We start from the raw sequence: 24,511 nt of genomic DNA on the forward strand, positions 1-24,511 counted from the left end.
TAATATGCCCCCTCTCTGAATGTCGGAGGTTCACCCCCTCCCCATGGGTTACTGCAGCTAGTGTTGCCAGGACTTCCAATACCTGGGTTGGGGCACCCCACCGGGATCCCCGTCGTCCAGGTTCTCATTAGCAGTTTGAGAATTTCCTTATTATGCTCTCCCATCAGGGGGTTCTGGCTTTGTAGGACCTGCCATGCAGGCTCAGAATCTGTAGGGGGCAGTGCTGCTCTAGTAGGTCTCTGACCTAATTTTGGCTGCATACAGCCTTATCGTTGGGTTGTTCAGGTGGGTGTATAGGGTTGTGGACCGTTCCATCAAGATAGGACCACAAATAAATACATTAGATGTATAATGTATTTTAAAAATGTAGTTCCACCATGATAAATAAATACATAAATATCCTTAGTTTTCAATTTTGTGCAAATGATCTCAAAACCCCTGCTCACAGACATGCAACCATTTCCTTTTTAACATCACACTTTCCCAAACACCAAAAACACACACACCATGCCTTCTGTCTGCTGTGTTTTTATCGCCACCATGTTGAATTAGTACTTATGTGTTCCAATTAATTATATTTGAAGATTGCTTTTCTATTGTTACAATCCCTACCATGGCTAGTTTTGTGTTCCATTATTCGTCTCCTCTATGAGAACTTTGTCATTTTTTAGAATAGCCCTGGAGTGGTCTTTGTCTCTGAACATTTGGTTATCAATGTACAGAGAGCTACGCGTTTCCCTTTCAATCTATTTTCCTTGATGATTGGATACAGAACTTCTCTCCGTTCTGCAATTTCTATCGGGAACTGACCCAGGCTTTTAACCGTTTATTTTATCTTTTAAAAAAAGCAAATTTGGCAACGATTGGGCGTTTATACCTCTGCAGAAGTTGGATTTTGTCGACAGCTTCACGTGGGATCTGAAGCGCTGTAATGAGGAACTCTAACTACACATTCAGGAACTTCTCCTTCTTTCTCTTGGATACCAGTAAGTACCAGATTTTGTCTCATTGATCTAGTCTCTATGTCAAGTAAGGCTTCTCTCAGAAAGTTGTTCTCCTTTTTAAGTTCATTAACATCAGTTTCAATCTTATTGACTGCCCCCTTTAGTTTGTATCTTCATCCAATTTTTTTGTCTCATCCCGAGGCTTGCCTTTAACTCTTATGTCATTTATTGATTTTAACAGATCGGTTTCAACCTTTACCATTCCTGGTGGTGAAGAGATTAAATTGTATGTGTCTGTAGAAGTCACATTTTCGTTTTGAGATTAGTTCCCCTGTTTTACTCTTCATGTTTGGTTATTGTTTTTTTTCCCGTAATATTTGTCGATAAATTTCTCTAGTCTTATGATTTGTTTTGTGTTATCAGCTTGAAGGTTATTACCCACCAGTTTGAAGTGCTAATATTTAGTCAAACATAGCGATATTACGTTTTTATCTTGAGATGATCTACACTGCTGTGTTCAGTCGGCCATCTTGACTGTCTTCATTTGGAGGTGTTTCCACTGGTTGGACCAATCAAAATCAATTGGATACCTTTGTCATTATTACCTTAATATCTAGTGGGCACAAAATAATCCGAAACACAATCAAAACAGCATTTTTCACAAGAGAAATTATTGGCACGTCTCCTCCCCTCCGGTGTTCAACATCACCGGTTTACTAACCACTGGTCCTGGCATTCATCATTACGTGCACCTGGTATTCATCATCTGTCACCTCCTTAGTTCCATTCCCCAGACAGTATTGACTGTTATACACTACTTGTGTTTCTTGTATTGTTCTATGTTCCGTTTATTATTAAACTCACCACCTGCGCTTGCTTTCCGACCCTCAGCATATACGTTGCAGAATACTGTCTCAACAATTGGAAGCAGCAGGTAATCAGGACATCTCCCAGACGGTTGATGAACAGGGATACCTACTTCGTCAACACCACCACCAGCTGGAACATGCCCGAGAGGCGTTGCCTTCATCTAGCAGAGGATACTCTGCCACCAGTCGACAACGTGAGCCAGTACACCAGTCCACTCAGCAGTCCACCCAGATCAGAGATGCCCGTCTGTCCCTCCTGGATAAATATGATGGAACCCCCATCTAAATGCCTTAGCTTCCTACTCCAGTGCTCCCTCTATTTTGCACACCAGATGGGATCTTCCACCACAGAGAGGTCCAAGGTTGCCACGGTTATTTCTCTGCTAACTGGGCGGGAATCGGAGTGGGCTACGGCCATCTGGAAGAGGGGAAGAGAGGGATTTATATGCAGGGTTCATGGCTGTTTGCAAAGGTATCTTCAATCATCCACCGGGCAGGAAGGCCACTTTGAAAGTGCCATCTAAGATTACGTTTTTTGCAAACAACATTTTTATTAGCAAATAAGACACACTGGCTTGGCCACCATTCTTTTGCTATCAAGCTCGTTGTTCTGAACGAATGTTGAAAATAAGTAGTGTAGCCTCTCCACATCAATGCAGAGAAATAGACAAAAACATTGGTGATTTTATGAGCTTAATCAGAATTAAATTATTATGTACTAATCAGATTTGTTAAAAATCTTGTTCAATTTCTAGTGTAGGCCTATTCACTGTGCTAATATTATATGCTAACTATGTTCTGGCCCACTGACTATTAGCTCATAAAAATTGGGCCAAATCAAGTTGACGAACCCTGCCATAGAGTGAGTGTCAACAGGGTCGGTACTAACACAACATTAGGGCTTTCAGACGCTGTAGCCTGGGCAGCCGCTAGCGAGCGCTATGAATCCTTGTCTGCGGTTAATGTGCCCAGCCAGTAATACACTCGTGTCCTGCGGTGACCGGTTTCTTACTTAAAATGTTCTCTATTCAGGCTACAAAGGCTTCGATTTCCTCCTTAACTTGATATAATGGTGAGAAGGTTGGAAACAAATGGGGGAAATATCCACTTTCTTAATAAAACCAACTTTTATTTGGAAACTACCAGAACAGGGGTTCTTTTTTTTTTTTTTTTTTACACCTGCTACGTTAGGGGTGAAAAAACAGACTGCTGCTACCTGATTGGCTGAACACAATACGCAACATCCGGGACTAGCATTTAGCCAATCTAGCATGGTGCTGAAAAATTGTGTATCATAAAATAAACATATTGAAGCCTGAATGGAGAATGTTTAAGTACGAACCGGTCACACAAGTGTACTATTGGCTCGGCACATTAATGAAGGGCTAGACTGAACTTGCACCCTCACTACTAGCAGACTGACTCCAAAAAACACAAATTTCTCTAAGACCCTGCTTTAATCTAGTTTTAACAGTCTCTTTTTAATTTTTTATCAACAATCTCAATCTGATAATGTTCAGCAATTTCAATGAACTGCCCCTTAGTACACAACTCTAAGGCTACCTCTGAAGGAGCTTGAACAAAACTACTCAGAATGAAAGACATTTTCCTCAACCAATACAACTATTACAAATGCTCCAAAAAAACACACAACTCACCTGCTGTCAGTCTGGGTTCAATGACAGGAGCCACACCCCACTATCCGCCAAAAACAACGAACTAACTGGCCCTGGTCTTCGTGCAGTCACATGTGGTGGGGTTTTATGCACACAAAACCAGTGGAGTGGAAAAGACAACCAGTAACTGGTGGTCCCCCCCATAACCACGGAGGTGCTCCCGAGCCGATGTAGGGGATAAGGGAAAGGGATGCTCTACCCGCATTCACTTCCACCTAAAACAAAAACACCACGAGCCTCCTATTGATACTTGCTCATAAGCCTGAACATGAGGACTCCCACCTGAACAAAACCCAGAGTGAATTGCTAACCAAATTTAGCTACGTATCTAACTAAACCAAAAGAACACATGGCTCTCAACGCTCTCTTCAACAATATTGGCCCAACCAAACATCCCCTCAAACAAAATTTGGCAATCTGAACTAAACTAACCCAAGTTAACTACAAAACAATAATCAAATTACAAATAAAACAAACATATCAATAATAAGACAGACAATCTAGACAAAACCAACTATGACAAAATGTAGAAAGAAAGGGAGAGAAAGGGTGGCTTGCCCAGAGGGTGAAGGTCGGAGTCAACCCCAATGTTCTGGTGGTCCTTGTAGGCATTTTGGTCCTGATCCAGTGGGTAAGGGTTGGGATTAGGGTTAGAAACCGGGTTCTGTGGGTTAAGGGTTTAGGGTTTTGTTTTTTAAGGAATCCACAAGGTCAGTCTGATGCCTTCAAGCTACTCCGCTTACCGAATGGGAGTCGAGGGGCCTGGGAAAAGAACCGCCAAGGTTGTAGAACCCTATAGTTGTCCAATTTAGTAGAGTTAGTTTTGGGGTGCGTTGGTTTTAGATGTCTTCATCCTTTATCTTTCATCCGTTTTAAGTCCAGGTTGGCTCAGTATGAGCGAGACAGGGCCGGGTGTCTGCACAGTTTCTGAAGCTGGTGTTTATATCTGACGGATCCTCTTCCCCATCAATCTACACCTGGTCTCCCTTCAGGTTCCGAGTCCCCAACCAGGTTCCGGTGCACCACGCTATCCCAAGCCCATTTCACCAACACTCCATCGGAGACATCGAGGGCCACCAGCCGGTCAATGGCTGAGACTTCCCGACTCACTCTGTCAAGGTACTGAATCAGCAGGCCAATGACTTACATGGTAGCTCTGCCGGGAGCGAAGGCATGTCATTGGCCGCTAGTCAAGCCCTGCATACTCTTCGGTGAGAGTGTCTGGTGTTTTTTTGTTGTTGAGAGATTTATGGAATGGATATGCTTATCCCAGGCATGAATCCAAGTGCACTCCAACTCGGAGCAGTGGGGACAAGGGTCGCGTGTTTGGCCTTAAAGATGTGGTTTAAGGGTACATTTGGAGTGGGGAAGACCCTCCGTACAATCCCACAGGCGTGTTTGGATGGTTGCCTTTTTACCGTAGTTTTCACCCTTTGGTGTTAGGATTTGGACGGGCCCAATTTGCTAGGGGGGCTCAGCGCACAGGCGGCCCGCTGGGGGGGGAGCAAGGGACCGAAGGTTGGAGGAGTGTTTAGGTCCTCTCTGTCGTAGGGTTTGTTGGTGGGTTGTAGTGGCTTGATTGTAGTTGAGGTTGATGAGTCTTGATTGGAGAGTGGATGGGTTGTAACACAGAAGGGCTGTTGCCTCCGTGTGTTTTTGTTGCTCCCTCGATGGCTAGTGCCTTGGGGGCCCATTGCTGGGTCTGTTTTTTTCTGCTGGGAAGTGGTAGGTGTTGGGTTGGTCTGCAATGGCAGAGGTTTGGATGGTGATGGGAGCACTTCGAGGATGATGAGGGATGATTATGAGGAGGATGCGCTGGTGATGTTTCTAGACAGGTGTGTAGAGGAGTCAATGCTGGTGGAGGGTTGAGGTGTGGAGGAGCTGCTTTTGGTCTGTGCTGGTGTGATGGTCTTGCTGTTGGGCGGTGGTTGGTTGATCCTGGGGGTGTGTCCCTTTCGATGTTGTTTGGTGTTCATCATGAAGGTGGTGGAGGATTGTGGAGGAGGTAGAAGTGGAGGTGCAACGTTAGTGTTTGTAGTGGTGGTCTTCTTCCTTGTGGAGGGTAATGGTGCCTATTGTGTCTGGGTTGAGTGGGGTCTGGTGTTCTCTCTTCTAGTCTGCTGGGAGAGTTCTGTCACAGCACTCATGAGGAGGGCATCGTCTAGGGTATCTTGATCCTCTGGAGCAGGTGGAGATAATAGTCTGGTGGAGTGAAGAGGTGATAGTGGGGGTCCGGAGAGGACTGGAAGGCTGGTGGTGAGGTCCAGAAAGGTGGTGAGCCCCTCTTCTAGTGTGGCGAGTTGGTTGATGGTCTCTGCAATGCCAGTGGGGTCCGTGCTGGGGTTTGGATGGGCCGTACCGTGGTCGGTGGTAGGTCAGGTGCAGTCTTGATCTGTAGGTGGCTGGTTCTGTCAGGAACTGGAGAGTGTGTAGAGACCCGGTTGGTCTTCTTGCATCCTCTAGTAGCGGTCTGTGGGCATCTTGTCTTGTAGGATTCTTCCGTGGTGTGGGAGGTAGTGGCTTTGTCCGGAGGGTCGAAGTTTGGTCCTGTTGGATGTGTGGCGAAGGAGGGCTCTTCTCAGTTGGGGTCATGTGTAGAGAGGTCTGGAGAGGTGAGTCGTCCTCTGCTTTGCTGCCTGGGGGGGTGTGGGTGAGATTAATTGACCGTTGTCTCTGGTTGACCAGTCTCCTTGAAGGTGAGGGAGTTCCGCACCCTCTCCAGAAGAGGTAGTAGTGGGGGTCTTTGAAGGAGTTATTCTGCCCATCTGCTGCCAAGGTACCAGGCCTCTGTCCAGTAGGTGCAGTCGGTGTTGTATTCTGTTTCGTTCCTGTAGTTTCTCTCCAGAATCTCATGGTTCCTTCTGAGCCATTGTGGTGATGGTTAGTTCATTGAGTGTGTTGTTTGATGCTCTAGATGGGGTGAACAGGGCTATCAGTTGCCTTGTCCTGGTCTGGTATCCAGGTGGTAGATGGCCTCCGGAGAGGTGTTCGCTGGTTGCTTCCAGGTGGTGTCTCACCAATGAGTCTCGAGATCAGCTTAGCTGTTGTCTTGTAACTGGTGTGGAGGAGGTTGGAGGTTTCTCTAGGTTGTTCCGTAGTTCTACTACGGGTGTGGAGAGGAGAGATGGGCCGCTGGAATGATGTCAGGGAAAAGGAGGACCGGTGCTGCTGGTGTGGAGTCTTCTGTGATGGTGCTCCTGGTGTCTTGTCTTTGTGGAGGAGAAGGGCTGGGGACTGGTGAGTAGTCCATGGTACCCGTAGTAGTGATGACCTCGGCGGCTTGGCCAACACTGCTGCCAGTGTGGGGCATAGTCTCTGTTCCGGTGTTGAGTCAGAGGTAGATCAGTTGGCCGCTGGGGAGGTGTTTCTCTGGAGGTAGGTGGGTTTCTTGTTTCCCTGGAGTGTCTGGAAGCTATTGTGTAGCGTGGTGGTGTTCAATCTTCTCTGTGTGGTGGTTATCCTCTGGGTTGGAGGTGCTACATAGAGGTGCAGGAGCTGTTTGGTCCTGTTCTGTTGGTTTGTTCTGCCTCCCTGTATAGTGGGAATGCCTGCTGTAGGATGTCTTGTGGTGGTATCTTCCTGTACCGGGGGGGAATGATGGCCCGTGTAGTAGTCATGGTGTCTCAGACGGGAGGTGTCCGGGCTGGGTCGGTCTCATGGAGAGCGGTGGTGTTCTGCTGGATGGGTGTGTGTCCTCTGCTGGGTGGTGTGTTGGAGGGGGAGATTGGTGTAGGCCTGGTCCCTCTATGGGTGCTGGGTCTGGTAGAGGTGGTCTCAGAGGGTTGGTTGGAGAGTGTGTCCTGAAGTCCCTTAGTTCTGCTCCTGACGTCCGAAGATCTGGTAGGGATGTCTTGCTGTTGGAGTGAAGTGGTCTCAGGTGGGCCTTGAGTGTGGTGGTGACATGGTAGAGCTGGTTCCATCTTCCTGTGATGAGTAGATCGGTCTGGAGTGGTGTTTGAAGATTTTTCTGTTCGTTCTTAAGTGTAAGGTTCGGGTGGTGAGACGGGGTTGCCCCCCGGAAAATGTTTTCGTCATCTCTGTTGTTCTGTTGGTCTTTGCTCCTTGTCTGTATGGGGAAAAAACTCTGAGGCTATAATAGGATGACGTTTACCCTTGTGGGATTGTAGTCCACCCTTTGCTAACTCCCTGGGAGGTGTTTTTCTATTTTTACACTGTGGTTGAATTTCAGGTAGTTGTGCTGTGCTATCGGTTTCCCATAGGTATTCATTGTACCGGTAGAGAACGGTGGGCTATATCAGCGTGTTGAAGATCTAAGCTTCTCAGGGGTCCCAATCCTGGGGCTATAGGAGGATGAAGATTCCTCCCGTGAGGTTGTCACCAGTCTGGTGTTTTGTTCCTCCGAGGTGTTTTTCTATTTTTCCACCGTTGAATTTTGGTAGTGGTGTCAATTCCATAGCTTTCTATTCTAGCGGTAGCAGTGGAGTGCCGTGCTGAGTTCAAGAAGAGTTGGATCCTCGTAGGTGTGGGTTTAAGAAATCTGTTGTGTTACAGCTCCTTTGGTTGTGTGGTAGTAGCTCTGCTCTGGTGTTGGGGATAGTGGTCTCTTATCCTGAGTTGTCTATCCGTTGGTGGTGATACCCATGCTAGAGGGAATACTTACCTAGCCTCTTAGAACTCCCCATCCCGGATCCGGGATCGTGACTACGGCTCAAGCTCATTACCATAACGCACAATGCGAAAAAATATTCCTAAAAATATTTAACCTCCACACATTAACAAGTCCAATAGCTCAAATGAAAGATAAACATCTTGTTAATCTACCCAGCAAGTCAGATTTGTAAAATGTTTTACGGTGAAAACATAGCACATATTTATATTAGATCACCACTGAAACAAAAGGCAAGCGGTGGCCATTTTGTCCCAGAAAAAATCAAATTTAAAAGTAGGATTAAAAAATAAATAATTCACTAACCTTTTGAAAATCTTCATCAGATGACAGTAATATTACATGTTACACAGTACATTTTTTTTTTCAATAATATGCCATTTATATCCATAAATCTCTGTTTACAATGACGACATTTAAAAAAAATGCTACTCAAATGTCAGGAGAAATGATGATAGCTCCGACAGATAACGTCAGATAACAAGCAATAAACATGACTAAATATACATGTTCTACATATATTTACAAAGATACACTTCTTCTTAATGCAACCGCTGTAGTACATTTATTTTTAACGTTACAGACATCGTTCACTGGGCTATACTATGAGTCAGCGCTCAGATATTAGCAGTATGTCTCCTCTACGTTTGGAGTCCACAGAAACACCAAATAACCACATAAATATTCCCTTACCTTTGATGTTCTTCCATCAGAAGACGTAGAAGGAGTCATATTTACCCAATACATCGTTTGGTTTCACGTTGTGTGTCTCTGTATTAGCACATGTTAACAGCTTCGGCTGAAATGCATCCAAAATGACTTCTGGTCCAGCACTCTTGCTCATCAAAACTTCCAATTTACATATTATATGTCCACTAAACTGGTCAAACAATGTGAAAAATCGAGCTTTATGATTTTTTAGCATGTAGAACAAAGATCAGCGCGAACAGACAATCCGGCTTCAAATGCTGGATCATGGAAAAAGACGTACTCCAAATCGGCCGCGCGCAAAAGAGTGCCTGTTTAACGTGCAGGGCTCGTGGGATTCTCACAATGAACGTGCCATTTGAAAGCTGACATCGCGCTGAACAGATAGACTGTTCCTGGATCGGTAGCTGCCTGGGAGGGTGGGGGCCATGACGTCAAAGTTGACCCAACTTTTCTCTTCACAAAAGAGAGTTTGGGAGAAAGGCTGCCCTGAGAGTTCTGCTTTACATACAGACATAATTTAAACGGTTTTAGAAACTTTAGAGTTTTCTATTCAATAATAATTTTTATATGCATATATTAGCAATTTTGGGAAAAAATATTTTCAGTTTACTATGGGTACGCACTTTCTCCAACGGGGGCAGTATAGAGGGGGAGCTCTAAAGGGTTGGCACATAGGAGGTGGGGATAATGCATACCTGCCTGTCTGGTGGTGTTCCTGATGTTTTGAGATGGCCTGTTTCAGGGAGGTCTTTGTTTTTGAGCCTCTCTTTCTCTCCTCTCCTTTTAATGTGTCCATCATCAGTCATCAATCCAGGTGCCAAAGCCATCGCTTTCCAAATAATGTGGTTGTCAAATGTGGGGATATTTATTAATCGGTGGATTGTAGGTGAGGTGGGTGTCTTGTTGGTGGTGTCCATTGGTGATGGTCTCTTTTTGTTGTGTTCACTATACATTAAAATCCCCTCCCACTACCAAAACTCTGTTTGTGGCACACAGAGGTGCCAGACTCTCCACCATCTCCCTTCTCTCTGGCACAGTCTGTGGCCCGTATACCCCTCTAACTCTATGTCCACCCCAAAAACCCTCCCCTGCATCACAACGTATGTGCTTTCCACCCTCACCTTCCTTGTCCCAAACAAAATCCCGACCCCTGATGAGTGGACACCCCCCACACTCCACAGACTTCCCTTTTACCCACTCTTTTTTAAACTGCTGTTGCAGTACCTCCTGCAACAGCCTCCTGCAATAAACAAAAGGTAAAACATACGTTTGATAACTTCTTGCGACTAGTAATCCCGGATCCGGGTGCGTAATCATAGCCTCAAACGAATTAGCATAACGCAGCAGACATAAATACCCCGAGAAACTTTTCCTATCCATGAAAATCGCAAATGAAATATATTCAAACACAAGCTTAGCCTTTTGTTAATCACACTGTCATCTCAGATTTTCAAAATATGCGTTACAGCCAACGCTAGACAAGCATTTGTGTAAGTTTATCATGGCATAATGCTATGCTAGGCTCTGCTGGCAGCAGGCAACATTTTCACGAAAATAAGAAAAGCAACCAAATTAAATAATTTACCTTTGAAGAACTTCAGATGCTTTCACTCAGGAGACTCCCAGTTAGATAGCAAATTATTTTTGTAGGCGAAATAGCTCACGTTTGTTCATCATGCATGGCTGTGAAATCGACCGGAAAATGCTACCACTACAACGCCGAACCTTTTTCAAAATATATATATATATTTTTTTTTTTCAAAAGAAATCTATCATATATATATATATATATATATATCCGTCGAGGCAATTGGTTTCTCATAAGAAGCGATTGGAAAAAGTCAGGGCTGTTTTTGAACTCTGAGGCTCGGAGGAAGAAAAAGAAGAGGCTTACCCTCGAGATGGGAGAGGGCCAGAGTGGGCTGGAGGGGTTGGGCATGTATGTTATAGTGAAGACTGGCTCCCTCTGGTCATGTTATAGTGAAGACTGGCTCCCTCTGGTCATGTTATAGTGAAGACTGGCTCCCTCTGGTCATGTTATAGTGACGACTGGCTCCCTCTGGTCATGTTATAGTGACGACCGGCTCCCTCTGGTCATGTTATAGTGACGACCGGCTCCCTCTGGGCAGGTTTTCGTGACGACCGGCTCCCTCTGGGCAGGTTTTCGTGACGACCGGCTCCCTCTGGGCAGGTTTTCGTGACGACCGGCTCCCTCTGGGCAGGTTTTCGTGACGACCGGCTCCCTCTGGGCAGGTTTTCGTGACGACCGGCTCCCTCTGGGCAGGGTCGACCGGCTCCCTCTGGGCAGGTTTTCGTGACGACCGGCTCCCTCTGGGCAGGTTTTCGTGACGACCGGCTCCCTCTGGGCAGGTTTTCGTGACGACCGGCTCCCTCTGGGCAGGTTTTCGTGACGACCGGCTCCCTCTGGGCAGGTTTTCGTGACGACCGGCTCCCTCTGGGCAGGTTTTCGTGACGACCGGCTCCCTCTGGGCAGGTTTTCGTGACGACCGGCTCCCTCTGGGCAGGTTTTCGTGACGACCGGCTCCCTCTGGGCAGGTTTTCGTGACGACCGGCTCCCTCTGGGCAGGTTTTCGTGACGACCGGCTCCCTCTGGGCAGGTTTTCGTGACGACCGGCTCCCTCTGGGCAGGTTTTCGTGACGACCGGCTCCCTCTGGGCAGGTTTTCGTGACGACCGGCTCCCTCTGGGCAGGTTTTCGTGACGACCGGCTCCCTCTGGGCAGGTTTTCGTGACGACCGGCTCCCTCTGGGCAGGTTTTCGTGACGACCGGCTCCCTCTGGGCAGGTTTTCGTGACGACCGGCTCCCTCTGGGCAGGTTTTCGTGACGACCGGCTCCTCTGGGCAGGTTTTCGTGACGACCGGCTCCCTCTGGGCAGGTTTTCGTGACGACCGGCTCCCTCTGGGCAGGTTTTCGTGACGACCGGCTCCCTCTGGGCAGGTTTTCGTGACGACCGGCTCCCTCTGGGCAGGTTTTCGTGACGACCGGCTCCCTCTGGGCAGGTTTTCGTGACGACCGGCTCCCTCTGGGCAGGTTTTCGTGACGACCGGCTCCCTCTGGGCAGGTTTTTGTGACGACCGGCTCCCTCTGGGCAGGTTTTCGTGACGACCGGCTCCCTCTGGGCAGGTTTTCGTGACGACCGGCTCCCTCTGGGCAGGTTTTCGTGACGACTGGCTCCCTCTGATCAGGTTATGTTGATGATCGGCTCCCTTTGGTCAGGTTAATTTGACGACCGGCTCCCTCTAGTCAGGTTATGTTGATTCTCCCTATAGTGAGGTTCGGTTGATGCTCCCTCTAGTCAGGATATAGTGACGACCGTCTCCCTCTGGTCAGTTTATAGTGATGACTGGCTCCCTCTGGTCAGATCATGTTGACGACCGGCTCACTCTGGTCCGGTTATAGTGATGACCGCCTCCCTCTAGTCGGGTTATGTTGACTACCGGCTCCCTCTAGTTGGGTAAAAGTGTCGACCGGCTCCCTCTAGTCGGGATATAGTGACGATCGGCTCCCTCTTGTTGGGTTATAGTGACGACCTGTTCCCTCTGGTCAGGTTATAGTTATGCTCCCTCTAGTCAGGTTATAGTGACGACCGGCCCCCTCTAGGCAGGTTATAGTGACGACCAGCTCCCTCTGCTCAGATTATAGTGACGACCGGCTCCCTCTAGTTAGGTTATAGTGACGACCGGCTCACTCTGGTCAGGTTATAATTACGACCGGCTCCCCCTAGTCCGGTTATAGTGACGACCGGCTCCCCCTGGTCGGGTTATAATGACGACCGGCTCTCCCTAGTCGGGTTATATTGACGACCGGTTCCCTTGTGGATATAACAAAGGAATGTATCGAACAAAAGGACCATTTGTGATGTTTGTGGAATATTTTGGAGTGCCAACAGAAGAAGATCTTCAAAGGTAAGGCATGACTTATATCGTTATTTCTGACGTTCGTGTCGCACCTCCCTGGTTGAAAAATGTTTGTCATGCATTTGTATGATGGGGCGCTGTCCTCAGATAATCGCTTAGTTTGCCCTCGCCGTAAAGCCTTTTTAAAATCTGACATGGTGACTGGATTAACAAGAAGTTAAGTTTGATTTTGATGTATTGCACTTGTGATTTTATGAAAGTTAAATACTTCTAATAATTTAGTTTGAATTTTGCAGTCTGCAATTTCACCAGATGTAGAGGAACGTCTAGCTGTATCAGGATTAAGAGAATGCTCACCACCAACAGAAAACAACTTCTATTTCACATTCTAATCAACTACAATGCTTCACCTTCTTCAATATAAATATGGTTTCTTTTGCCTATCAACAATTAAAAACAAGAAAAAGTGTATTTTTTTCCCTTCCTAAAACTCACTCGCTTCTGGAACTATCGTCTTCCTAAAACTCACTCGCTTCTGGAACTATCGTCTTCCTAAAACTCACTAGCTTCTAGAACTCTCGTCTTCCTAAAACTCACTCGCTTCTGGAACTATCGTCTTCCTAAAACTCACTCGCTTCTGGAACTATCGTCTTCCTAAAACTCACTAGCTTCTAGAACTCTCGTCTTCCTAAAACTCACTAGCTTCTAGAACTCTCGTCCACTTGGAACGAGCTCAAACAAAACTCATCTCCAATACGGAAAAACATGCAGTCAAAATAAGATCCATGGCAACTCACTGGCAAAACACAAAACCAATCTTTTGACTGCCCAACCTTGAGACAATCAGAAACCAAGTTGACCATGGACACAAGCACCAAAAACGCTGTTGTTTTGACAATTAGCAATAAATCACTGATATTGATTAGGGGGGAAATCAGGTTGTACTTTCTCTTGAAACTAACAACTAAAAAAACACGTGGAAATGGGAGATATCTTTTAGCTCACTGGTTAGAGGACAAGAAGACAGTCAGCTACAAATTGGAGTAATGCATTTAAACGTAGGGGTCGCTAAACAAAGGAACGCAACACTTATTTGTCATAACTCATCGATATCATGCTAAAATCCATTGTGCGAGAGGAGGGAGATGAGGTTGCACGTCCTGTTAAAACTAACAGCTCCAAAAACCACACGGAATCTGGGAGTAATGTGTACATCCCTGGTTAGAGGACAATTTGTTGAAAACAGCTCGCAACATTTTGTAGTGTTGCATTTTGATTCAAGTGGGTCACCAGCGTGACAAGTGCAACACAACTCTATTTTTGTTAGTACATTTTTGGTAAATCACAGAAATACTACTCTTTCAATTTAGAGCCTGGATTTTTCCCCTGAGGCTTATATCCATATCATGTTGAAATCAAATAAGGGGGGCAAACGTTCAGGCTTCTACATTGTGACATTATTAAAATACTCCTACAATGTGTTAACATTCTAAATTGTGACATGAATTAATTGATATCATGAAACAACTACTTCATGTATGTATTTTCTATTATTTGATCAGAGATCTTCTATCTTATGTCATGCAATAAAATGCTAATTAATTACTTAAAAATCATACAATGTGATTTTCTGGATTTTTTTTAGATCCCGTCTCTCACAGTTTAAGTTTACCTATGATAAACATTTCTGACCTCTACATGCTTTGTAAGTAGGAAACACTGCCGATTTATGCAGGTTATCAAATACTTGTTCTCGCCACTGTATATGGTTTCTCTCCTGTGTGTGTTCTCTTGGGTGATATCCGGCTGCTTAGCTGAGTAAAACTCTTCCCACGTCGATCACAGCTATAAGATTTCTCTCCTGTGTGTTCTCTGGTGTCGAGTCAGAATGCCAGATGTAATTAAAACTCTTCCCACATTGATCACAGCTATAAGATTTCTCTCCTGTGTTGATTGTCTGATGAATTTTAATGCCTGATGAGGTGAATCTCTTCCCACAGTCAGAGCAGCAGTGAGGTCTCTTCTCTGTGGATCTCTGCAGGTGTTTCTTGAGGTGTTCTGATCTGGAGAGACTCTTCTCTGCCTCGTCAGGTTAATGGTCCATATGGATGATCAACTCTGTGCTACAGAGTTTGTATGCTAGCTCGGTAGCTAGCTCAAGCTTGTCTCATTGTGTTATCTAGTGGGAACCCATTAGCACGGTAGGCTCTGGTGCCTTCTTGCTGTGGTAAACTTGGTATTGGGCTTGTTCGACAATGCAGGCGACTGCCGATTGACTGATCTACAAATCACCTTGCATCATAAATAACTACTCATTATTATTTATAAATCAGTCAGCCAGTCACCATTTACCCACAATGCAGCATGGATTTGATGTCATACATTTTAAGTTATTTCTGTTGTAGTTTACATCATAGGGGAATAGGCTGGTTCTCCATATTACATCACACCTGACTTTGGCATTCTTTGGAATTCTGATTGGTTTTATGTAATAAGGTGGGACTTTGCATTGGGACTTAAAACATATATTTCATTTGATATTTTATAAACAATACAAAACATACACATACAAATGACACCATCATACAAACATGAACTACATCACACCTGCCCAGACCCACTAGGACCCCCCTCCCCATCTCCATTAACTACATCACACCTGCCCAGAACCACTAGAACCCCCCATCTCCATTAACTACATCACACCTGCCCAGACCCACTAGAACCCCCCATCTCCATTAACTACATCACACCTGCCCAGACCCACTAGAACCCCCCATCTCCATTAACTACATCACACCTGCCCAGAACCACTAGAGCTTATCTCCATTTCCTGTGTCACTCTCCACCACATGGTCTCAAACTGCACCATTTTATCTCTCTCCGTCTCCCAGCACTTTATATTTTAAGATAATAAAGTGTTTTACCTTTCTATTGCGTTAACAACGGAGGATAGGTTGACTTCCAGTTTTTTAAGTAAAGTATTTAAGATGACTGAAGAGAACCATCTGGGATCTCACTGCACCCCCATATGCCATGTCTTGAAATATGCAGACAGATGGATTAAAAGTACATTTACATTGTACTCCTTCTGAAAGCCAACTGTCTAACTCCGCCCATAACTCCGCCCATAACTTCTGGACGTTATAACATTCCCAGAAAGCATGGATTATTGAGTCATTGTTAGTTTTACACTAAGACGTCACTCTGCAGTAGGGACTATAATCTGTCCCAACATCACAGGCCACAGACTTTGATAAAGACTTCCAAAAGTTTTTCTACAGTTTAGGATCGACTAAGTAAAAAAAAAAAAAAGGGTTTCTCCCTGTGCACCTGTGAATGTAAATCCATTGATAACATGAATGACAATGAATTATTCATAATTATTTGTGGGCGGTGGTGGTGATGATGTCCTATTCGATGATGATCACTGGAGTCAGATGTGAAGGAGGAGGTTGATCATCAGGAGTCAGATGTGTAGGAGGAGGTTGATCATCAGCAAATTTGTACCTTGTCAGCTCGGGGATTGGAACTTGCAACCTTTCGGTTACTAGTCCAACACTCTAACCACTAGGCTACCCTTCTACAGAAATACCCCATAATGACAAAGCAAAAACAGTTTTTTCAAATGTAACAAAAACAACAACTGAAACATTTCATTTACATACAGTACCAGTCAAAAGTTTGGACACACCTGCTCATTCAAGGTTTTTATTTTACTATTTTCTACATTGTAGAATAATAGTGAAGATATCAAAACTATGAAATAACACATATTGAATCATGTAGTAACCAAAAAAGGGTTAAATAAAATACATGTTATATTTGAGATTCTTCAAAGTATTCACAATTTGTCTTGATGTCAGCCTTGCACACTCTTGGCATTCTATCAACCAGCTTCATGAGATAGTTACCTGGAATTCATTTCAATTAACAGGTGTGCCTAGTGAAATGTTAATTTGTGGAATTTCTTTCCTTCTTAATGCATTTGAGCCAATCGGCTGTGTTGTGACAAGGTATGGGTGGCTCTCATGAGGATTGCCATAGGAAAGGAAGACCCAGAGTTACCTCTGCTGCAGAAGATATGTTCAAGATACTGCACCTCAGATTGCAGCCCAAATAAATGCTTCACAGAGTAAGACACATCAACATCAACTGTTCAGAGACTGCATGAATCAGGTCTTCATGGTTGGTTGAATTGCTACATGCAAAAACACTGTTTACAAAAGCTTTGTTAAAGAACAAAAAGGCCAGCACACTGTTTACAAATGATGTGTTTTGTGTGACCCCAGACTTTTGAACGGTAGTGGACATCAACATGATGCATTGTTACACCATGTAGGAGCCGTATAGACCTAGTCTGTTAATTATATACATCTACATGATGCATTGTTACACCATGTAGGAGCCGTATAGACCTAGTCTGTTAATTATCTACATGATGCATTGTTACACCATGTAGGAGCCGTATAGACCTAGTCTGTTAATTATATACATCTACATGATGCATTGTTACACCATGTAGGAGCCGTATAGACCTAGTCTGTTAATTATATACATCTACATGATGCATTGTTACACCATGTAGGAGCCGTATAGACCTAGTCTGTTAATTATATACATCTACATGATGCATTGTTACACCATGTAGGAGCAGTATAGACCTAGTCTGTTCATTATATACATCTACATGATGCATTGTTACACCATGTAGGAGCAGTATAGACCTAGTCTGTTCATTATATACATCTACATGATGCATTGTTACACCATGTAGGAACAGTATAGACCTAGTCTGTTCATTATATACATATACAATGGGTCTGAATACTTTACGAATGCACTGTATATTGCTGGCAGCTTTTAATGCCTCCTGCTAAAGATGTGAAAGGGGAGGAAGAGAGGGATGTTACAATACAAAAACAAGTAGAGGGTGAGGCTGTTACAGTGAAAGAAGAGGAAGACATGTTCAGAGAGAAAGAGGAGGAGGGAGAGGTGACTGTTACATCAACAAAGGAGGAAGAAGAGGAGGAAACTGGAGATCTGGGCCCGGTTTCCCAAACGCATCTTAACGCTTCCAACAATTCTAACGATGAACGATCCCAGGTCTTAAAAACAGAGGCACAAACTCTGCAGTTGTTGAACTGATGTGTGGTGTTAAACGGGAAATATGCCATTGCCACATCAATATGTAAATGTTTTATTATTTATCATACATTTGTGGACTTTTAAATTATCTATATATAGCCATTGATTCTTTCAACTGTTGTATCCCATCAGAACCCCAAATAAGCTTTTTTTTACTCCAATGTTTAGAAACAATGTAAATCAACACGGTATAGTGTCAACATGATTAAAACTATAATGTGGATATCATGTATAGTCAGTCCTTGCATCCATAGGTATATGAATATGAGAATATTTCTCTAGCCCCATCATCATCTTATTACCAAAACAGTGGTGGAATGACAGCTTTGTTGTTTCAGCTGCAGATTGATTTTTGTGTATTTTTTAAGGGGACAACCTAGGGTTGAAGCAGCAACAAAATGGCTGCCAATAGATTGGGCTTGATGGGGCCCTGAGACTTGGTTTGGTAAACAGCTGAGGGATGGGGGCTGGAGAAATGTAACCACTCTCAAATTCATAGAGAACGCTATTGTAGCAACCGTAACCCAAAACCCAGCGACCTCGTCAATTATTGTTTTAAACCGATTTTGGGTCTATATAGTATATTCTATAGTTGTCAGTGAATATTTTCTGTGGGGGTCAAATTATTAGAGCTGTTGATAAGTCATGTATAATATTCAGCCATTTTTCCCGCCATGCCATTACATTAAAGACGAAACATACAGTGGGGCAAAAAAGTATTTAGTCAGTCACCAATTGTGCAAGTTCTCCCACTTAAAAAGATGAGAGGCCTGTAATTGTCATCATAGGTACACTTCAACTATGACAGACAAAATGAGAACTTTTTTTTTTACTTTGAGGAACGATTGTCATTCGCAATTGATTTCGATTAGACTTGTTTACTTGCTGTTTGGGGTGAAGAAAATATGTCTTTGAGGGACAACCAGAAATTCAATCAGACATCCCCAAATGGGCACATTTATAGGCCTACATTTAGAGTTCTACTTCTATATGGGTAATCAGGTGTGCGTCCTTACTCAACATTGACAGGAGTGTTTCAAACAAGACAATGATAAATTGACAAAACTGACGCATCTTGCGAGGTCAGGTCTGGGTTGTTTAATTTAGTATCCTTTTTGGGTCGGCATGGGGAATGATTCTATTTCCCCGTTAGTACGTTGTAACGAAGTTGACCGACTGAAAGGGAGTGTAACTTTATGACTATAACTACTGTTCCCTGAAGGAGGGAAACAAGGTACAGCACCTATTTGGCCCCACCCCTTCTTGGGTCGGTGAAGAGTGGTATTAAATTGAAGGAATAAATCTGAGCCTCACGCTCATCACCTGTGGAAGGAGGGGCTTCCAGCGAGGCGCAGATTTAATAGTATGTTGTACCTAGTTCCCCTCCTTCAGGGAACAGTAGTTATAGTCATAATGTGTGGATTTAATAGAATGTTGTACCTAGTTTCCCTCCTTCAAGCAACAGTAGTTATAGTCATAAAGTTAAGCTTGTCATATGATGGAACTTCAACTTAAATACTGTCTCTTGCTTTTGTACAGTTTTGTATTCTGAAATGCACTCGAACTACATACAGTTTAGTGTCTCCTTATGTTACGCTGGGAAAACAGTTTTCATGGGCACAGATCCTAAATCATTTGAGTTTGCTAAATCCAATGGTTCTAACCGATAGTCACCTTAACTTTATAGGCAACAAACAAATCGATACTGTCGTTTGTTGTTGTTAGGTGAAGTTATGGGCCAATTTGTTTGTCACTTATATTAAGTAGTTGATTTGCAACAATAACACACAGGACATTCAAACGAGCCTTACAATTATAATCCAAAGTAATGTAAGCAACCTGGAAATGGAGGCTATTTTTGCTGTCAGCCTATGAGAACTCCCATGAGTTTTCCCCCACGGTGGTGAATTAGTGAATAGACACAGAGCTTAACGTGAGTTTCTTGAGTAGCATCCTTATCTTGCGCTGATAGTGCGCTGTGAGATTCAGAATACATTGTGAAAAAACTAAAATCTTCACTTACCATTTTTGCTCCATGCAGATATACTACATCCATAACTAGTTGGTTTCCTCATTAGCATGGAGGAGTTTCTGCAACCAGATTGTGTGCGCATCGCCCTCATACCGCAATTTTATTAAACACAGAAAGGGGCCTATATTGGAGACTAAAAGTCATCTGGCACACTGCTTAGTGTTTCTGCAACTGTAATAACTTTCTTCTAGCCTACAATCATCAATGTTACTACTAATGTGAAAACAAGACAAAATAGGACTTTCTCACTTGACTCTCTTAAGACGAAATATAACTATTCTTTCTCATTTTAAGACAATTGTCAAATAATTTTAACATTCATTACAGACGTCAATTGTTGTGCATCCATGGCTGCTCTGTTGGCATAATTTTGTACAGTGGATTTCTGTTGTCGTGGGCCTTTAATCATCTGTCTGACTTTGTGATTCACACAGGAGAGAGACGGGACTATCATGGATCCTCTGGGGAGCCTCGACAACATCATGATACTGACGAGGCAGAAAAGATTCTCCCCACATCAGAACACCCCAAGAAACACATGCGGAAACCCACAGGAAAGAAATCTCACTGCTGCTCTGACTGTGGGAAATATTGCAAATCTTCATCAGAACTTAAAATACACCAGCGAGTACACACAGGAGAGAAATTTAACCACTATTTTTACTGTGGGAAGAGTTGCTCATGTTCAGATTCACTAAAAGTACACCAGAGAATTCACACAGGAGAGAAACCTTATAGCTGTGATCAATGTGGGAAGAGATACTCTGATAAAAGATATCTGATCAAACGTCAGAAAATACATAGAGTTGTTTCATGATATCAATGAAATAATGTAGAATGTTTTGACATTGTAGAAGGAGTATTTTAATGATGTCACAATGTCGAACCCTAAACTTTTGTCTCCTGTTCTATTGAGTTCAGCATGATATGGATATTAGCCTCGGGAAAAATCCAGGCTCTGAATTGAATGAGTACTATTTATATGATGTAACAAAAAGAGTTGTGTTACACTTACCACGTTGGTGACCCACTTGAATCAAAATGCTGCATTTAAATGTAGCGAGCTGTTTTCTAGAAATTGTCCTCGAACCAGTGATGAACACATTATTCACAGATTCTGTGTGGTTGTTGAGCTGTTAGTTTTAACAGGATGTCCCCCCTCTCTCGCGATATGAGTGATGACAAATAAGTGTTGCATTTCTCTTAGTGTTGGGGACCCATAAACTCAAAATGTAGCTGACTGTCTTCTGCAGGTTGTCCTCTAACCAGTGAGCTAAAAGATATCTCCCATTTCTATGTTTTTGTTGTTGTTGTGTTAGTTTCAACAGCATGTACAATCTGATTTCCCCCCTAATCGATATCAGTTATTTAATTTAAATGTACTTGCAGCCTATACACATGGATGCAGTTTAATAAATTGGTCTATAATCAATTGATGGGTCCTTCTGTAGCTCAGTTGGTAGAGCATGGCGCTTGTAACGCCAGGGTAGTGGGTTCGATTCCCGGGACCACCCATACGTAGAATGTATGCACACATGACTGTAAGTCGCTTTGGATAAAAGCGTCTGCTAAATGGCATATATTAATTGTTAAGAGAATTATATTCTCCAGGTCCATAACCCAATTTAATTATATTACTCTGTCTGCAAACCAGAATTGTAAGATCCTGGTTGAATGAAACAGACGGAGGCCCAGCTAAAGTCAAGAATACAAACAATTCATTTTACACTGACTTCTCACGCCCACACATACACACAAACAGACGGACGCACACACTGTCTGTCTCACTACCCAGCCGACAGAGATCAGTGACCTTGTCCTTGAGACGTACTCCCCGTTCTCACCCAAGTCTCTAGTCGGGTCGGCACCAAGCTAAGACTGTGTTTAAAATACCATAAAGACATATTGTTTTACCCTAATTCTGACTAGGACTACACATTTATTGATTATGATTTTATACATTCCATACAATTATATGTTTCAGGGCGGAATATTCTAATCATATCAGTTAACAGATAATTCTCAACTAACATCAATTTTATTAACAATCCTACATCACTCCAGCATTTCTTTACAACATTCAAATGCTAATTGTCTTTATTCCACTACTGAAGAAGCATGACTCAAATCACCTACTCATATTTCAAACATCCAGCCTGACAAAATATACATTTGTTATTATTCCATGCCTCACCACTAAGTGAAGTATTGCCAATACATATTAACAAAGGGGTGTACATTTGCTTTTGATATTTTATATTTACAATTGTGTATATTCCGTTTTGATATTTACAGTTAATTTCACATTTGGTAATGATAATTATTTATGCAACCAATTGTACAATTATATTGACATTGTTGCCCTGCTTTTAGAATATCAGGGTTAATTCTCACATGTGCCAACCCAAATGTACTAGAGCATGACATTGGGGACTGGGCCCCGATCCAACAACATGCCTATATAGTGAACCCTGAAAAGAGGGAGAAGCTCCGCAGTGAGGTGGGAAGTTACTATGGATATTGCAGGAGTCTCCTCTTGAAATCATACATGGTTGCTGATTGTCTCAAGGGTGGGCAGTCAAAATGTTTTGTTTAGCCAGTGTGTTGCCATGGATCACTATTTATTTTGACTGCACGTTTTTCCTTATTGGAGATTAGTTTTGTTTGGGCTCTTTCCAAGGGGACGAGAGTTCTAGAAGCTAGTGAGTTTTAGGAAGACGAGAGTTCAAGAAGCGAGTGGGGAAAAATACGTTTTTCAAAAATTGGAATGAACAGTTTCACGAATTAATTTTAATCAACTTAATCATTATGATTCAACGTCAGTTCACCGTCTCACCTCTCACTGTATTGGAGGAGCAGCAGCTGAGTTGATCATTGATTCTAATCAGCATGTTTGAATCTGAGAGTAAATAGAGCCGACCACTCTAAAAATGAAGGGTTCAACTGGAGTTGTTCTCAGATCGCCTAAGAACCGTAGGGTTTTTAGTCAATGAAAAACAGCCCCAAAATGTTCTTCAAATAACTTGTTAGAAGGTGGGTTCATCGAGGAACCTCCGTTGTTGCTGGACTTCTTCCGGGAACTTCGCAATGACAACTGAAAACGATGGTGACAAGTTTGTATGCGACAACAGTTAAAAAGGTTAAGTTGGGTTGATGTTTGGCTCTGAATATGTCTCGAAAAAATGTATAATAATAATATAACAATAATAATGAATAACGAAGACTGATGGTTTTCTGTGAATAGCTTCCATAACGTTACTTTAGTTAATTACCGTAAATATTAGAAAGCCGGGTTTGACCGTAAATATTGTATGAGCTACAGTACAGTACGGTTATCTAGCTAGATAACGTTATGTCCTAACTAGGCACAACTAGGTTTGGATTATTTCCTGAACTATATTCTTTCCCATATATTCTATATCGTTTCCATAAAAGCAACATGGCTTTACACTCGTCAACGTAAGTATCCAATCGAGAACAGTTCTCACTTTTGTGGTAATGAACTAGCTGACCTTAGCTTCGTTAACTAAGGACGGTGATCTGTCCAGACGAGATGTTACAACGAACTGAATCGTCAATGGAGGTTTTCCTCTTTTGTATAGCCTGCTACAGCATGCAATACTATTAACTCACAAGGGGGCATAACGTTACATGTACAAAACTATCCCATTTTGGAAACGTTACATAGACAATACTATCCCATTTTGGAAACGTTACATGTACAATACTACTACATAATTCGACGTCCTTGAATATCACGTGCTGAGTGGATATGACCAAAGTTATTCTATTTAGCTGCACTTTGTAGTACATTTTCCACTATAATACATGTTTCTGATGCCACATCGCCCGTTTTCAAAGGGAGTCGTTGGTTTTTAGGGGCAGTCGCTTTTTGCTTGAAAGTATTTTCTCAGCTGCGATACCAACTCCAGTCAGCAGATGGCGTTCATCTTTCAGGTGATTCTGCCACTGTGACGTATAATCTAGTGGACGGGATGCTTCTTCAACATCAACAGCTCGTCAGCCAACTTGGTTCACTGTAACTTAATAGAACAAGGTTTATTTAATAAATCTAGCAACTCTCTCATACTGGGAAGACCCCCCCAGGCCTCAAGGGCAGTTTTATTTCAAATGTAGTACCCGGACAGAGAAAATCCAACAAGCGTTTTATAGTTTCATCCTTAGTGTAACTTGCCCTGGTGGACACACTCCCATCAGTTTCTGAGACAATTGCCTAGACTTTGTAGACTGTTTGATAATGCTTAAACCTAATCTTTATCAAATTATCCATTAAAGATACCAACTCAAAACCTACGTTCGTCTACATCTAATTATATTCCCAGTATTACTTTATCAAATCTCTAGAAATCAATTATACACACATTCAATTTATCATATTTTCATATATTCACAGAACGCATATAAAACATAAGAAATTCTCAGGTACTCACAACCATTCCATTTGCTTTTTCAAGGACACTCCATAGCTACGAAGCAGCTTTCCAAACATACTCCCAGCAGAACAAAAAATATACTATAGATCTGTTACAATCCAAACTTCAGATTAAGACTCAATCACACACACATCTCATATCGCAGTCCCCACAATGCTATTCCCAAACATAC

The 24,511-nt window shown here is 43.2% G+C and overlaps 1 protein-coding gene across 1 annotated transcript in view; it reads left to right on the plus strand.

Annotated features, from left to right (window-relative positions):
- LOC127916587 (uncharacterized) overlaps nucleotides 1-24,511 on the plus strand; it is a 184,401-nt gene that overhangs the window by 69,192 nt on the left and 90,698 nt on the right. The window lies entirely within an intron of this gene.

The sequence above is a fragment of the Oncorhynchus keta genome, chromosome 37 (genome assembly GCF_023373465.1).
Source record: "Oncorhynchus keta strain PuntledgeMale-10-30-2019 chromosome 37, Oket_V2, whole genome shotgun sequence".
Lineage (NCBI taxonomy): Eukaryota > Metazoa > Chordata > Actinopteri > Salmoniformes > Salmonidae > Oncorhynchus > Oncorhynchus keta.